At 35.4% G+C, this 18360-nt stretch overlaps 1 long non-coding RNA gene across 1 annotated transcript; it reads left to right on the forward strand.

The window, feature by feature from the left end:
• Positions 1-14969: 14969 nt before the first annotated feature.
• On the forward strand, positions 14970-17842 carry LOC113319746. Its single transcript, XR_003345781.1, has 3 exons — positions 14970-15044; positions 16217-16369; positions 17352-17842. It is a non-coding gene; the product is annotated as an uncharacterized LOC113319746 (long non-coding RNA).
• The last annotated feature ends 518 nt before the right edge of the window (positions 17843-18360 follow it).

The following is an 18360-nucleotide window of genomic DNA, read 5'->3' on the forward strand; positions in this document are numbered from 1 at the left end:
AAAAAGAAAACATACTAGGCAAAAATTAGTTTCATCAAAGCCTCTTCAGAGAATTCCTTTTTACCGTTGAAGAACCCATTAACAACAGGATCGTTCAGTTCCTTCAACTCTCCAGAAATACTTGTTAATTCACTAAGTTCTCTTTTTAGTTCTAGTATGGAGTTTGTTGTAAGAGATAACATTCGTTCATAGTAAATTAACTTTTCCAAGGATGAAGTGATTCGAGATTTTAACTCGTTTTTTTTGCTGATAAAATCTTTTACCAGGCTTCTGAAGTTATCATCTCTTTGAAAAAGGAAAAGAACTAGGTTGAGGAAGAACCTTTACCATTATTTGAAGCATTCACTTTCTTCATCCTTGTGGTAGAAATTCCTTTACACCGATATACGTTAGCTGCTTCAACTGCATCCCTGCTTGTTGTGCCTCTAGTCACTGGCGCCATGACCCTGTATCTTCTTAGGGAATGAAAAGACTATAACAAATACACATCTCGTGAACGACTAAAACCCTAGAAAAACAAGTCTTCTGTGGTTTAAAGATCCATTATTTATAGTGTTAGAGGAAGACTTTCTTAACAACAATAAATACGGTACTTGAGTCATAAAGACGCAAAACCCCATTTTCTAAAGTTAAAGATGAGGATGCGAACGTCTCTAGTATTAGATAGAGACGTTGTGAGCCAACCGCTCCCCTTGTTTGCCACATAGTGGTTTTCCAAGGTTTGTTGTATAAACAGATTTCCTACCTCTTCTGATTCTGGAAGCATTGGTTTTCTGAGACCCATGTTGACTATCCAGATTCATCTTTTGCATGTTCCTTTGCATTCTGGAAATTCTTTTGTTGTTCCTCTTGAATCTCCAACACGTGCTTTGATCATGATTTGCATTTCCACAAAACGAAAAAATCAAGGATCCTTTGTCTTGTCGAGATGCCTTCTGTTTATCACATCCGTCACCCTTTATTCCATGATTAATAGAGACACCTAGGTTGACAAGGCCAGCAGTTTTGCCTTTAAATCCTAGACCATTTGTGTTTCCAAAGGACTTCTGACCAAATAACATTGCTGAAATTTTGTCAGAGCTTCCAGATAATCTTTGTAGATCATCCTTAAGAGTGTTAATCTCTTTTTCCTTTAGAGCAATGGTTCTGGTGAGTTCATCATTGAGACAGTCTATCTCAAGAGTTTTCACCCGGATTAATGATTCTAGTTTCTTCAATGAAGTTTTTAATTGAAGATTTTCTTGAAGAACCTCTCTATTCAAGAATTCAAAAATCTTTGTGTCAGACTCAGATTCTGGATCGGAACTTGAGTATGATGATGTTTCTGTTGCATGAGCTGAGGGTTCATCACATCCTTTAGACGTATTCAGAACGCTGGCACATGAGGATTTTTCTCTCTTAGAACCATTAGCAGTAAAAACTGAAAGTGGATGTTTATCACATCTAATGCTCCTTTTTACAAATTCATTGATCCTTTCTGTTAATAATGGTTTATCGAACCATTCACCATTTGAGCAACATTCATCAGCCCAAGACAAGTTAGAGGTTTCACTTATGTTGGAAACGGCATTGAAGGAAATGGTTTGAGTAGAAATTTGATCAAGAAATTTTACTTTTTCGGAAGAAGCATTTTTGGAGAGGGTGTTGAGGTTATTTCCTCCATCGATGGCATGCTTCCTAGAGACGTATCTATTGTCTTCAAATACAGTCTCTAAGATATCCCAGGCATCTTTAGACTTAGTGCAGGTAGACACATAGTGTTGAAGATCTAGGATAATGGCTTGTCTGATAGCATTCAATCCGTTAGAGTTTTGCATTGGAGCAAGAGATTCTTCAGGACTGTAACAACCAACATCCTTAGATAGAGATACATCTCCTTCTGTATTTACCGGAGGATCATAGCCCTCAACAACACGTACCCATGATTGAAAATCACGCGCTTGAAGAAAAGCTCGCATAGCAATTTTCCACCATAAGTAATTAGATCCATCGAAGACTGGTGGTACGTTAATAGAGATAGCACCTTTGTACATAGAGTCAGATCGCTACAAACACATACTTGTAAGGTCTTAAACGTGTTTGCCTGCTCTGATACCAATTGAAAAAGCAGGGGTCTAACAACACCACCCAATATTTCGCTTAGCAATCTGTATGGACAAACTCGAATATAATTTTAAGAGAATCAACAAGATTCAATAAATTAAAAGTATATCAACGAGTTTATATCTCTCTCTTGATTTGATTTCCTCAAACAGAAACTGCGAGTACTAATCAAATATAAGGAATAACTTGAATGGTACCAGAGACCAATATCCAAGTGTCAATCAATATCAATCAACAACCGTTAGGTCGGATTCTCCAATTGATTGATCTAATGCACAACCTGTATTATTTCAATTATAAAGATAAAACAATACAATGCGGAAATTGAAATAACACAGACACCAGAAATTTTGTCAACGAGGAAACCGCAAATGCATAAAAACCATGGGACCTAGTCCAGATTGAACACACACTGTATTAAGCCGCTACAGACACTAGCCTACTCCAAGCTAACTTCGGACTGGACTGTAGTTGAACCCCAATCAGTCTCCCACTGATCCAAGGTACAGTTGTACTCCCTACGCCTCTGATCCCAGCAGGATACTGCGCACTTGATTCCCTTAGGTGATCTCACCCACAACTAAAATTTGTTACGACCCAAAATCAGAGGCTTTGACAATAAACAAATATGTCTCACACATACAAGTCTATCAAAGGATCAATCTGTCTCCGACAGAAAAACCCTAAAGTTTTTGTTCCGTCTTTTGATAATAATCAAGGTGAACAAGAACCAATTGATAATCCGGTCTTATATTCCCGAAGAACAACCTAGATTAATCAATCACCTCACAACAATCTTAATCGTATGGTAGCTAAACAAGATGTTGCGGAATCACAAACAATTAGACGAATATTTTTGTGATTACTTTTTATATCTTGCATATCGGAGATATCAAATCTCAAGCCAATCAATCTGATTGTACTCGTACAATAGAAGATGCAAGATCATATCACACAACTACGATAAAATTAGTATCGGTCCGGCTTCACAATCCCAATGAAGTCTTTAAGTCGTTAACCTGGTTTTAGAAGAAGAAAACCAAAGGTTAAAGGAGAATCGACTCTAGTACGCAAACTAGTACCACACGTAAGGTGTGGGGATTAGTTTTGCACAATACTAGATGTCTCCTTTATATAGTCTTTCAAATCAGGGTTTTTCCTTGGTAACAAAGCAATCAATATTCACCATTAGATGAAAATATGATTTAGATTCAAGCTAATATTTCTCAACCGTAAGATCGAAAACTTAGCTTGTTACATACAAACGAACTCCACGCTTTAGGTTTGTTAACCGTACCCAAACGTGTACATTGTTGGTTCAACAATAGTTAACCAAAAGGTTAGCATATGAACATTTCATATCAACCATGTTCTTCTTCACCATAACTAGTTCAAATGACTCAAATGAACTAGATAGAGTGTTTTTTAATTGCAAGGAAATCTTATGTAACTACACAAGACACAATTGAAGCAAAGATGATTCGATTCACTTGAATCGGTTCATGAACTTTTATATCCACGGTTTGCAAACTGCATTCCTTAGTCTTTTTAAAGTTTAAGTTCAGAAATCATCTTCAGATATATAACCTTCTTAAGTTCGCACAGTAGGTTCGCGTACTTAAGCAACCGACAGAGTTTACAAACTCCATCAGAAAATCTCGGCAAGAGACCTTCCGCCGGTTCACGGACTGGTACTCATGCAACTAGTTTGTCAACTCCAGTAGAATTTCTCGAGATAAGAAGTTCGGCAGTTCGCGGACTGAGATCGCGGACTTGGCAACAAGCCATTCTTCCGGTTTCTCTTGATCAACAAAGTTCGCAAACTTTGGTTCAAGGAATGGGACTTATACATAAATGTGTTTCCACAACAATGCTTATGTCCATCATTAGTTATGTAATCTAAACTCTCATTTCAATCATTGAAACATTCTTAGAGGACGTTATATAGTTGTTACACAATTTCTCGTCAAAGCAATTTTCAAGATGATTGAAACATATCATGACATTCGTCACTAGGTAAAGATAAACTTGGTCGAAGCGAAAAGCTTACCAACACATATTTCGAGATATAGATAGCCGAAGTATACTCAGCTCAAAATACCAAATGTGTATAATCTAAGTTTATATATATAGCATACGACTTTTTGTCTCAAGAAGTAGGAGATAGAGTAGATAGACTTTTGAGTGACAAATAAGTTCAAGTCTTCACATACCTTTTTTTCGAGAAGTTCCACCGGTTCATTGAGTAGTTCTTCTACTTGTATGATGAATCTCCATGAAGTCCTTGAGCTCAAATACACTTTTTATCTTAGTCTGAGACCTAGCTATAATAGACTAGAAATCAAGACTTATAGTTTTGATCACTAACATTGACAAACATGCTTGAGATAGCAACGCATGCGAGTTCGACCGAGCAATGCTCTAACAAAGTCTCCGACTTTGGGTCGTAGCAACTCTTAGTTGTGAGTTATGGGTGAGATCAACTAAGGAATCACGTGTGCAAAATCCTGTTGGCATTCAAGAGGCGTAAGGAACACGACTGTACCTTAACCTGTGTGAGACTTGGTCAGGGCTCAAGTACATTTCAGTCTGAAGTTAACTTGTAGTATGCTAGAGTCTGTAGCGGCTTAATATAGTGTGGTGTTCAAAGATGGACTAGGTCCCGAGGTTTTTCCACATTTTCGGTTTCCTCGTTAACAAAATTTATGGTGTCTATGTAATTTCTTTTCCGATTATATTTGTTTATATAATTGAAATATCACATGTTGGGCGTAGTTCAATCACAGTTGATAAATCCGACATTGTTTGTTGGATAAAACTTGATTGATACTTGGGCATTGGTTATTGGTATCGTCCAAGTTATTCTCACGACAATCAGGCTCACGGATTTCGATTTGTTCGATTTGCTGATTGTATTGAGAAAAAGATAAAGCGCATTGATATATTTCTTGATTGAGTCTCACTTTTAAGTTGGTGCTCTTGGAACTATATTGGAGTTTAGTCCATACAGATTGCCGAACGAAATATTGGGTGTGGTTGTTATACCCCCGCGTTTTCAATTGATATCAGAGAAGTCAAACACGCTAAAACCTCATAAGTCAGTGTTTGTAGCAATATGACTCTATGAACATAAGTGTTATCTCAAACGTCACATCACCAGTCCAGAATCATTCAAATTTGTCTCATAGCTTGGATTTTCTTGAGAAAACTCTCACTTCTTTACCATTGCCTGAAACTGTAATTAACTGGGAATCACGCCTGGAAGAACAATTGGATGAACTTTCATATGAAAGTGATTCAGATGTTGATAAAAAGGTTGATGAGGAGGTCTCACAATATATCAAGCTATTTGACTATCTTATAAAGAAAAATAAGTCAACGTCATGTATGATTGATTTTCTAACTCCTCTCTGTCAAGAAAACAAGAAGATGAGAAAACTCTTTAAGGGTTATGATTGTGGATGTAATCTTTTAAAATATCTTCTTAAAGATCGAGAAGAAGACGCGCGTTAAAAAAATTCTGAATGTGAAGATCTTCGTCGAAATCTCTTTGTGTTAAAAGAAAAACTTGCAGAATCTGATGCAAGATGTGACTCTCAACGAAGTTGCTTCAAAGACATAGAAAGCAATTTTTTGGTTCGATAAAAACAACTAGAGACTGACTTAACTGCTGCTTGTGATAAGGTCAAACTGTTGGAAGAAAACTTGAAAAATTTTAGTACCAGCTCCACAAAATTATCTACTATGAATGAGCATGTAAAAATCATCGTGATATGCGAGGATTTTGATGTAAAGGAATAAACGCTCCGACCATTAGTAACATTAGTTTTGTTAAATCTAATGGCAATTTCCAACAGAGGAATCTCATCACTAATGACATATGTGAAATTCTACCACCAGTAGTTGAAGTTCAAAAGAACAAGCTTCGTCAACCTCCAAAACCAGCTCACATGAATACAGGTAATTTCGTTCAGGTAATTTCGTTCATTGAATTGCTACTATTGTGGAAACAAAGGTCACCTTGAAAGAAGATGTCGTTTTCGTTTACGAAATGAGAAACTTCATAACATCCTTGTTTGGGTGTCTAAAGAAGTGATCAATCCTGTATTACACTCTACTGGTTATGATTGTCCAATTTTTGGACAAAGAAAGTGTTGTGATTAGCCAACCCTTGTTCTTAAAAGTAATACAAAACCTTTTCACAATTGCAACAATTGTGAAAAGGATAATGTTGTAAGGACAAAAAGTTGTTCAGAAGTTCCAAAAAGAAGAAAACCTAATCTGCAAAAAGATAGTCATTCCAAGTCTTCTTCTAAGTCTGGAGAAAACTTTAGAAAGAAAGAATCAATTCTTCCTAATCACATTCACATCAACAACCATGTGTCAGAACTCAAGACCAGGATCAACAAACTCAAACACATTATTAAGGCAAAGAAGACGACATCATCAGGTAATTCTTGTCTTTTTCCCATTAATTCTTTTGAGATTAACCTTATTAATGTGTCTCTTGGTTCTCAAGAATGTAAGGGAAAGAAAGTCAACACTAGTGATGGGAAACTTGCTCATTTACATACAACCTGACTACTTTTGTTTGTGCCTCCTCTTTTGAGACCATGTGAGGATGCACAATACTCTCAAGAAGTTTTTTTTTCTTCTTCTTGACAAAGTGGTCTTCGTTGTACGTATGTTATTTTCTGTTTATTAATAAAGAAAATGATCATCTTACTGTTGAGCATTGCTCCAGTTAATATTTACATTTGTTATGTGAATAGTCAATAACTTTTTAAGATAATATTCTTTGGTGCAATAAGAAGCTTCAATAAGTCTTTCTTCGAACAGTTTTCTCTATGAACAGTTGACCTGTTGTGTCTATCAACAAAACTCTTGTGATCTAAATTTATTTATTGAGCTAAGATGTTCTGTCTAAGGATAAAAACTTGTTATTGATAATTCTTTCAAAAAAATGTTTCTGGTTTAGGCTTTTTTGGCTCATTTGTACTGAATATTTTTATTCATGTCCACGAACGACCAATGTACTAGGTCCATGATCGGACGTATGGTTCCAATACCAACGTGCTTGGAAAGAACCATATGTGACCCTAGAGTTTTTATTCCTAGGAAAAACACACACACACACACACATATATATATATATATATATATATATATATATATATATATATATATATATATATATATATATCTTAGATATATGTACGTTCCATAACCTCAAGAAACCTTCTTGTGATATCATGAACTGCACAATGAATGGAAGCAAAAAGGAAGACAAAATTGAAGATGGCAAGGTTATTGAGTTTCATGAGAATCCTATCATCATAACCTGTTACTATGCTTGCGATTATGAAAACAATAGACCTGTTCAGATGTCATCTGATTTGGTTGGAGATTTTCTCCGAAATTTTACAGTTGTACGTGATCAACTTGCCATTGCAACAAAGAACCTTGATTTTCTAAAGACTGAACTGAAGAAATCAACTGATAATGTTGCTCTTGTTCGATCCCTAATTGCTGACTATGTCTGATTTCTCAGTTTATTCTTAGGGTTTAATTTTGTCTAGGAAACTTCTTATGAGAATTATTCTTATGTTTAAGAAGGATAACTAGGGTTTGGTATAACAAAGACTGTGATTACACATAGCCATTTCCAACGATTTTCATCTTGCAATGTTTTTAGATTTATTTATTTAAATTCTAAGTTATTTGTGAAAAAGCGGGGTTCTAACAACACCACCCAATATTTAACTTAGCAATCTGTATGGACTAACTAAGAAATACTTTTTAGAGAATCAACTAGACAGTCAGACTCAATCAAGGTAAAAGTATCCCAAGGAGTTAATATCTCTCTCTTGTTTTGATTTACTCAAGCTAATAGAAATCAGTAAATCTTAATCAAATACAAGGTATAACTCGGATGGTACCAAAGACAAATATCCGAGGATCAATCAATGACAATCAACAACCAAAGGTTGGATTACTCTAATTGATGATCTAATGCACAACCTGTATTATTTCAATTATAAAGATAAAACAATATAATGCGAAAATTGAAATAACACAGACACCAGAAATTTTGTTACCGAGGAAACCGCAAATGCAGAAAAACCCCGGGACCTAGTCCAGATTGAACACACACTGTATTAAGCCGCTACATACACTAGCCTACCCCAAGCTAACTTCGGACTGGACTGTAGTTGAACCCCAATCAGTCTCCCACTGATCCAAGGTACTGGTGTACTCCTTACGCCTCTGATCCCAGCAGGATACTGCGCACTTGATTTCCTTAGCTGATCTCACCCACAACTAAGAGTTTCTATGACCCAAAGTCGAATACTTGATGACAAACAAATCTGTCTCACATAGACAAGTCTATCGAAGGATTAATCTGCCCCCCACAGATAAACCCTAAAAGGTTTTGTTCCGTCTTTTGATAGTAATCAAGGTGAACAGGAACCAATTAATAATCCGGTCTTATATTCTTGAAGAACAGCCTAGAGTTATCAATCACCTCACAACAATCTTAATCGTATGGTAGAGAAACAAGATGTTGCGGAATCACAAACGATGAGACGAAGATGTTTGTGATTACTTTTTATATCTTGCCTATCAGAGATATCAATCTCAAGCCAATCAATATGATTGTACTCGTACGATAGAAGATGCAAGATCAGATCACACAACTACAATAAAGTAGTATCGGTCTGGCCCAATGAAGTCTTTAAGTCGTTAACCTGGTTTTAGAAGAAGAAAACCAAAGGTTAAAGGAGAAACGACTCTAGCACACAAACTAGTATCACACGTAAGGTGTGGGGATTAGTTTTGCATTGATGCCAGATGTCCCCTTATATAGTCTTTCAAATCAGGGTTTTCCATTAAGTTACCTTGGTAACAAAGCAATCAATATCCACCGTTAGATGAAAATCTGATTTAGATTCAAGCTAATATTTCTCAACCGTTAGGTCGAAAACTTAACTTGTTACACACAATTAAAATGCACGCTTCTAAGTTTGTTAACCGTACCCAAACGTATGCACTTGTTGGTTCAATAATAATTAACCAAAATGTTAGCCGTATGATCATTTCATATCAACCATGTTCTTCTTCACCATAACTAGTTCACATGACTCAAATGAACTAGTTAGAGAGTTGTTCAATTGCAAAGAATTCTTATGTAACTACACAAGACACAATTGAAGCATAGATGATTTGATTCACTCGAATCGGTTCATGAACTTTTATAGCCATGGTTTGCAAACTGCATTCCTTAGTCTTTTTAAGTTTAAGTTCAGAAATCATCTTCAGATATATAACCTTCTTAAGTTCGCAGACTTGGTTCGCGGACTTAAGTTACCGGATAGAATTTACAAACTCCAGCAGAAATTCTCGGGATGAGAAATTCGCCGGTTCGCGGACTGGGTTCGCGGACTTAGCTTCACGCACTAGTTTGTCAACTCTAGCAGAAATTCTTGGGTTTGAGAAGTTTGGCAGTTCGCGGACTTGGATCACGTCATTCTTCCGGTTTTCTTGATCAACAAAGTTCGCAAACTTTGGTTCAAGGAATAGGACTTATACATAAATGTGTTTCCACAACAATGCTTATGTCCACATTGATTATGTAATCTAAACTCTCATTCCAATCATTGAAACATTCTTCGTCAAAGCAATTTTCAAAATGATTGAAACATATCATGACTTTCGTCACTAGGTAAAGATAAACTTGGTCGAAGCGAAAAGCTTACCAACACATATTTCGAGATATAGATAGGCGAGGTATACTCGGCTCGAAATACCAACTGTGTATAATCAAAGTCTATATATAGTATACAACCTTTTGTCTCAAGAAGTAGGAGATGGAATAGATAGACTTTTGAGTGATAGATAAGTTCAAGTCTCCACATACCTTTTTGTCGAGAAGTTCCACCGGTTCCTTGAGTAGTTTTTCTTCTTGTATGATGAATCGCCATGAAGTCCTTGAGCTCAACTACACTTTCTATCCTAGTCCGAGTTCAATTGTTATACAGTGTCAAAGTTCAATTGTATCACAACTTCAACAATAATACTATGGTGATATGTATCACTCCCCCTAGTCAATACTCCATCTCACATGGAAACCACCCCCCCTTACACAAAGATCCGAAAACCATATATATTTGTAGTGTGACCTACATATTAATTCTCCCCCTTTTTGTCAATAAAATTGGCAAAGGTACAAGAACGAGATCATAATGAAATTTCCGTAAGAGACATTTCATGACTAAAAGAAAATATACATACCAACTAATTTAGATGCAATCATAAAGCCGAAGATAAATGCATTCATCAAGGAGTTTAAAAATACAAGATAACCCCTCTAAAATTCCACAGCCGCACACCCCTCAAGATATGACCATTAAGCACAAGTTCAAAAGAACTCTCCCCCATTTGATGTCATTCCCGAGAGAACAACAACGAGCGACCTTAATTTCAAAAGAAAAGAAGGATTTTTATTGGACACTAAAACCATAAGAATGATTTTTATATCCAAAAAGTCAATCAAATTAATCACAAGTAAACCCATGAATAATTTAATCGGAATACGCAACCAAATTAAACACAAAAAGTGATCAATTTAATTGATTATGCTCAACATAAGTAAACTTATGGAGCTACGACTAAGTTTAACCATAAGGAATGATTAGCTTAACCGTTCATATACTCAACACAAGAAAACTTATGGAGTAATAACTAAATAACCAAACAAGATGATTAATTTAGTTTGTAATGCTCGACATATAGTACCTCACGGAGCAACAACAAAGCCAATAAAAAATAATCAACTTGGTTGTTTAGTGCTCAACATAAAACACATTACGGAGCCTCACAGTATTACATAAAATATGGATCAGTGAATATCAATACTGTGGAATACACAAGGATTCATTCTATCTTTCAATAGACATAATCCTTGCAAACAAAAGATTTTAATCTATCTTCCATCAAAGATTGGCAATATAGGCTTAACTTTTGTAATTGTCAAAAGTCCATTAATTCTTTAACCAATACATGAATATCGATCACAAACGAATGTACTTTTGATAAGGTATGGAACTAACATAGTTCACGGACATAAACACCAATATCCCATAACAAGTTGCAATATAACAAATCATAAAGATTAAATACTGCAAAAACATCATCCTCCAAATATTTTTAGAATTTTTTAAACCAAAACCTAAAAAAAAACAAGAAGATGAAAAATAATAGCTATGTGTAGTCACAATCATTGCTATTCCAGCACTGGTTATTCTTCCAACTAAACCAAAAAGAAGACATACTAGGAAATGTAGATCTTTCTCAGAGCATCTACAGAAAACTCCTTCTCATTATTGAAAAACCCATTGATTATGGGATCGTTCAATTTCTTCAACTCTTTGGGAATAACTGTTAACTTACTAAGTTCTCTTTTCAATTTTCGTACGATGTTCGTTGTTAGAGACAACATCCGTTCATAGTGAATTAGTTCTTCCACAAATGAGGCGATTTGAGATTTTAAATCGTTTCTTTTGCTGACGAATTCTTTTACCAGGTTCCTGAAGTTATCATCACTTTGATAAAAAGACAGGAACCAGTTTGATGAAGAAACTTTACCATTAATTGCAGTCTTCACTTTCTTCGCCCTTGTGGAGGAAATTCCTATACACCGACGTACGTTAGCTGCTGCAACTGCATCTCTGCTTGTGCTGCCTCTAGTTACGGGAGCCATGAAACAGTATTTTTTTGGAAAAGAAAAAAAACAGTTTACGAATGACTAAAACCCTGGACAACAAGATATTATTTATGTAGTTTTTTTTTTTTGTTTTTTTTTTTAAAAAAACTTTTTAATCAAGAAAATACTATTTGAGCCAAAAAGACGCAAAAACCTTATTTTCTCAAGTTAAAAGATGAGGATGCGAACGTCTATGGAGTTAGATAGAGAAGTTGTGAGACAAAAGCTCTCCTTGTTGATCACATCGTGAATTTTCAAGGTTTGTTGTGTGAGCGGAAATCCACCTCCTTTTGAATCTGGAAATACTCGTCTCATAGGATCTACGATGATTATTCATTCGAAACATCTTGTCCTTAAGAAAACAAGCATGGGCTAACGAAAGTTGCATGGACTCAGGACATCCCATAGGAACAAGGGTTTTGTCAAACTCAAATTCTTCGACCCGTGAAAATCCTTGAGTGACAAGTTTAACTTTGTTTCTGACAGTCGTGCCTAATTCATCAGACTTATTCTTGAATACCCATTTAAAACCAATAATGATATTGGAAAGACATGGTACAAGATCCCACACGTCTTGTCTTTGAATTTGATTTAACTCTTCATGCATTGCATTTACCCAAAGGGGATCGTTCAGAGTTTTATCAAAATTTCCTGGTTCTACTTGTGAAGGATAACAACCAAACTTGCACATATTTTGAAGTTGTCCTTTTGTTTTGGTTGTAGAATGTCTTCCCCCTTCATAGTCGATAGGTGACACACACCACGGAGATTCTTATATCATATAACTACATCTACTGTCAAGAAACCATTGAAAGGTAGATGTATGACTTAAATCAAAGGTATCCGTACTATCAGTATTTTTCTGTTTAGAACTTCCTGATAGTTTTGTATGTCTTTTTAGAGAAACCGAAAGTTGTTTAGTTTTCTTATAAGGATTACTTGCAACATTTAGACTCTTTTCAAAATACATATGAACTCGTTGAATGTGATCACAACACCAACACGGGCCAATACTTTGAAGTTTGTCTGAGTGGTTCCTAGTCATATCAGTTTTCACAACAAATGATCGTTGTTTAACTTCTGATTTACAACTATTCTCTAAAGTGGAATAACTGGCGTTACTCAGATCCATCAAGGGACTATTACCAGGAAACATATCCTTAAGAAGTGCAATTTCTGCAACAAGACCAGAATTGATCCGTATTTGTTCATCCAACCCTTTTTGAATAGTAACCAGTTTATCAGACTTTTTTCTACGATTGGTTTTTAAACCTGGTGAAGCGTCAATTGAGACGTCCATATAGTCAGATCGCTACAAACACAGAATTTTGAGGTCTTGAACGTGTTTTCCTGCTCTGATACCAATTGAAAAAGCGGGGGTCTAACAACACCACCCAATATTTCGCTTAGCAATCTGTATGGACTAACTCCGAAATACTTTCTAGAGAATCAACTAGACAGTCAGACTCAATCTAGGTAAAAGTATCTAAAGGAGTTAATATCTCTCTCTTGTTTTGAATTACTCAAGCTAATAAAAATCAGCGAGTCCTAATCAAATACAAGGTCGGATGGTACCAAAGACCAATATCCGAGGATCAATTAATGACAATCAACAACCAAAGGTTGGATTACCCTAATTGATGATCTAAAGCACAACCTGTATTATTTCAATTATAAAGATAAAACAATATAATGCGGAAATTGAAATAACACAGACACCAGAAATTTTATTAACGAGGAAACCGCAAATGCAGAAAAACCCCGGGACCTAGTCCAGATTGAACACACACTGTATTAAGCCGCTACAGACACTAGCCTACTCCAAGCTAACTTCAGACTGGATTGTAGTTGAACCCCAATCAGTCTCCCACTGATCCAAGGTACTGGTGTACTCTCTACGCCTCTGATCCCAGCAGGATACTGCGCACTTCATTCCCTTAGCTGATCTCACCCACAACTAAGAGTTTCTACGACCCAAAGTCGAAGACTTGATGACAAACAAATCTTTCTCACACAGACAAGTCTATCGAAGGATTAATCTATCTCCCACAGAAAACCCTAAAAGGTTTTGTTCTGTCTTTGGATAGTAATCAAGGTGTACATGAACCAATTGATAATCTGGTCTTATATTCCCGAAGAACAGCCTAGAGTTATCAATCACCTCACAACAATCTTAATCGTATGGTAGCGAAACTAGATTTTGCGGAATCACAAACGATGAGACGAAGATGTTTGTGATTAATTTTTATATCTTGCCTATCGGAGATATCAATCTCAAGCCAATCAATATGATTGTACTCGTACGATAGAAGATGCAAGATCATATCACACAACTACGATAAAGTAGTATCGGTCTGGCTTCACAATCCCAATGACGTCTTTAAGTCGTTAACCTGGTTTTAGAAGAAGAAAACCAAAGGTTAAAGGAGAAACAACTCTAGAACGCAAACTAGTATCACACGTAAGGTGTGGGGATTAGTTTTGCATTGATGTTAGATGTCCCCTTATATAGTCTTTCAAATCAGGGTTTACCATTAAGTTACCTTGGTACCAAAGCAATCAATATCCACCGTTAGATGAAAACCTGATTTAGATTCAAGCTAATATTTCTCAACCGTTAGATCGAAAACTTAGCTTGTTACACACAATTGAAATGCACGCTTCTAGGTTTGTTAACCGTACCCAAACATATGCACTTGTTGGTTCAATAATAGTTAACCAAAAGGTTAGCCATATGAGTACGGTTCATCCATACGTAAATATAAGTATATTTCATTTGTGTGTATCAAGCTAATCAATTAATTATGACACAGTCGTCTTTTTGGAGGAGACGAAAAGTGATCGGCATGGAGTTTTGGAAAGACAAAGAATGGTCTTGATTTTGTAATCCAACTAGGGGAAGGTCTCCTCCTTCCGTTTCCTTATTTGTACACCGATCCACCGTTCTTGGTCTTCTAAAAAACGGATGCGTTTTTGCATCAAACAAAAATGTAGGAACCGCTAAATCCATATTGACAATACGTGTCACAACCTCACTTAGTTTCTCTCTATCTTACCTAGGTGTCTTCTTTACAAGTTGTTCATATAACTTTCCAAATGAGAACAAAACTGCATATCAGTTCCAACTATTAGTTTCCCCCTAATCAGTCTTTCTCTTCCGGCCATGAAGAAAAAACATGTGAGTTTCACTATCTAACTAATTCAATCTTTTTTATTTTGATTTTAATTTTGTTTCTCATTATTTGTTTTCAAACACTAATTCGTTCGATCATGAACACCAGATTTTAAGTGAAAATCATGTGCTTTTTCTATGTGTTTTCTCATTCTTCTTTGTTTTTGTCATGTCAATACTCATGGGTATTAATCCTGCTTTTCTTTTTGTTATTTCTCTCGCTGATTCCTCTTTCCTTTTTTCCTTTTTTTTTATTCCATTGATCATGGGAGAACGATATGTTTGTTTATTCAGTCATGTTTTGGTGGCTACTGATTCACGGGGTGTATGTTAGTTACTTTGTATACATGCTTATCCTATACTCCTATGTTTTCAAGTTTCAACCATGTTAAGTATTATATGATGTGATTGTGGATGTTGTGCTTCTTGCAAATTTAATTTTGTTGTCCAATGAAAATTTAAATGGTATATCTTCTGATTTAGTGGTAGTCAATCCGAAATTGAAGAGAGGAATCAGTTAGTAAGGAGATGCAGAAAGCAAGAATTTTACCGTATACTCAACACGTAGAAAGTACAACTATCAGTTATTCAGCAAATATAAATTCACAGTCTTTCTAGAAACTATAGTATTTAACTTACCTTCTCTGTATCACCGTCCTTATTTGACAATATTGTAACTCCCGTAAAGCAATCTGTTTTCTTTACTTCAACAATGAAAATCTAATTTTTGGATGGTTTATATTTTCTTTGTCTTCTTTTCAACTAATTGTGTTTAATTTTCTACGTATTATCAGGAGAAAGGGTAGTTCATAAACTTCTTATTTTTCTGTCAGTATGCCTACTTTTCCACTATAAAATCAGTTCTATTAACCCTTTAATTGCAAACAATAACACAAGATTCTGGGCTTAAATTCAAATGCATCTAATATTTAGAAAGTGCAACTTTTTCAATAAACAGTAAGCGTGCCAATAGAATGGTCAACAAATGTAAACCTCTCTCCGTTTCGGTGTGGAGTACTGTTATTCCCAGTTTGGAGTCTTAATTGTTATTTTTAGTTCTTTTGTGTTTGTAATTTATAATTCATGATTTTGCTTAACCAAAAACATTAACAGATCATTTGTTTCATCCGCTTTTCTTACAACTGTCTGACAAGTTTGTCATTCTTATTTGTAATCAGTAGAGTATGTTTGTGGTGCATATGCGAATCCGCAGTTGGTTTGCTTACCATCTTCAAGTAATCATTCCTGTGCATGTAGACATCAGCGGAGGAAGTAACAAAGATTGAAAGAGCCGTGGTTTAATGGATGGTTATAAAATTTAGTAAAGCAAGGTAGATTCTTTCAATTTTTTTCGAAAGCTTTTCTTTTGGTGTTCTGTTAATTTTTTTTTTTTTTTTGATACATATGTTTTATCAAATTGAAGTTACTAATTTCCTCGTGATTTTGGTTGTTGCAAAATTTGTATGTGGAGCATTAGATGGCCTCCATGAAAGGAGGATGATATATATATTTTCACTTCAAATATTTTTTTTTTTTTTGTGTATTGAACATATTTTGCCGTTCTTCTTTCAGGTTATTTTCTCTGATTATATGGTCAGATATCCAAATTTATCACATTATTTTTCTAAGGATTTTTTTTTCTTTTTTTTTTTTGAAAGAAGATTAATTCCTCTTAACAATAGAGTGTTGAAATTTTCTGATTTTAATTGCTCATACATGATTTAAATAAAGAAACTGTTGCACTTGGTAATAGCGGTAGAAGCTACATGGGAGGGGGATTAAACACTTTGAAATGTTCCTACCAGGTCACAGAGATTGAAGGTCACAAAACCACGTTTCTCATGCACCTAAAATTTAAAAGCTCAGTGTTTGTTGTTCGAGTGTCAAGGCAAAAATTTAAAAGATTATAACATGGAATTTTTTTTTGTTGCATAGTCTCTTTGGAGCAGTAGATTTTAATTTAAACAATTTTTTATTTTTTAATGGAACGATATGATTAAAATGGTAAATATTTTGAATTATGACATTTGACGAAATTTAGTAGAAAAAGGCTGAAATGCTTAATTAGGAGAGTGGTGAAAGCCTTCTATGTTTTTGCTGTGATGGAAGGTTGTCAAATTTTCTTTTGCCAACAAAATATTACTACTGAGCAATTGGATTGTTTACACAAATTTAAAGATGCCATACGCAATTCGTTGTCGGTTGTTGTGTGCTTTTCTTTTGTTTTCTTCAGCACTTTCTAAAATTTCATTTATGTATTTAGAAAAATATTCTAGAGCACTTTTTAATGTCTCGACTGTTAAAAATGTGCAGGTAAAACTCCAAAGACATGATCTACCGTAGGTGAAATTACTATGGATAGTGCTAGAGTCGTCAAGTGGAACAAAATCAACCATGAAAAACCTCCCGACTTTTTCAAACAAAATAAAGCATCAACAGGTTTTGGGTCCTTAAGTTTTGACCATCACATTGGACAAGACCTTTAACCGGGCATACCATATACAAAAGCTCAGGAACTTCCTCAGACCAACCATGTTGGCGGCGGTGAAAAGAATTCAAGGATTTGCTAAAGCAGTGTAGGATTTGGCCGTAATCGTGTTACCAAACAGCTACATTTTCTTGGTTTTTAAGTATTGAGCCAGGCTTAACTAGTGTTTCCTTTTGCCACTATCACATGCCACCTCATAAGTTTGTAAGTAATTTGTTATTGCCACTTCAACACAGTTAATTCAGCCACATTATAATTAATTTTTTGTAACTGTTCTGATGTTGGAATATGTAATGAAATTAGCACTTTTGGGATTCATTAAAACTCTTCATTAGCACACTCGAACCTATATGCCAAAAATCAACACTGCCTAAAAATTTTACCGTAATATCAAATCACTTTTACTTTTTTAATATTTTACATGTGTATGCAATTTTTAGTATTTTTTTTTTTAATATTTCACACTCGGGATTCATAAAATGTTTAGTTATGGATTCACATCATTAGGAATATCCCAAGAGTCGAAACGATTTGGATATGCAGATAGCGCGACGTGCCGAAGGCGCACGAGAGGTTGATCCCAGGCTGAAGGCCTGGGTGAGTGGAGATTGATTGCTTAATTTCTAATCAGACTTAGATTGAATCTTAAATCAGGAGTTCATCTAACGGTGAATATCAATTGCTTTGTTACTAAGCTATCTTAGCTTTGATCGTAAGCAACCCCTGATTTGAAAGACTATATAAGGGAGAACTCTAGCATCTCGTAAGCCTAATCCCGACACTTCCGTGTGTCCTAGTTGCAAACTAGAGTCGATTCTCCTTTAACCTAGGTTT

The sequence above is a fragment of the Papaver somniferum genome, chromosome 10, assembly GCF_003573695.1.
Source record: "Papaver somniferum cultivar HN1 chromosome 10, ASM357369v1, whole genome shotgun sequence".
In the NCBI taxonomy this organism is placed as follows: domain Eukaryota; kingdom Viridiplantae; phylum Streptophyta; class Magnoliopsida; order Ranunculales; family Papaveraceae; genus Papaver; species Papaver somniferum.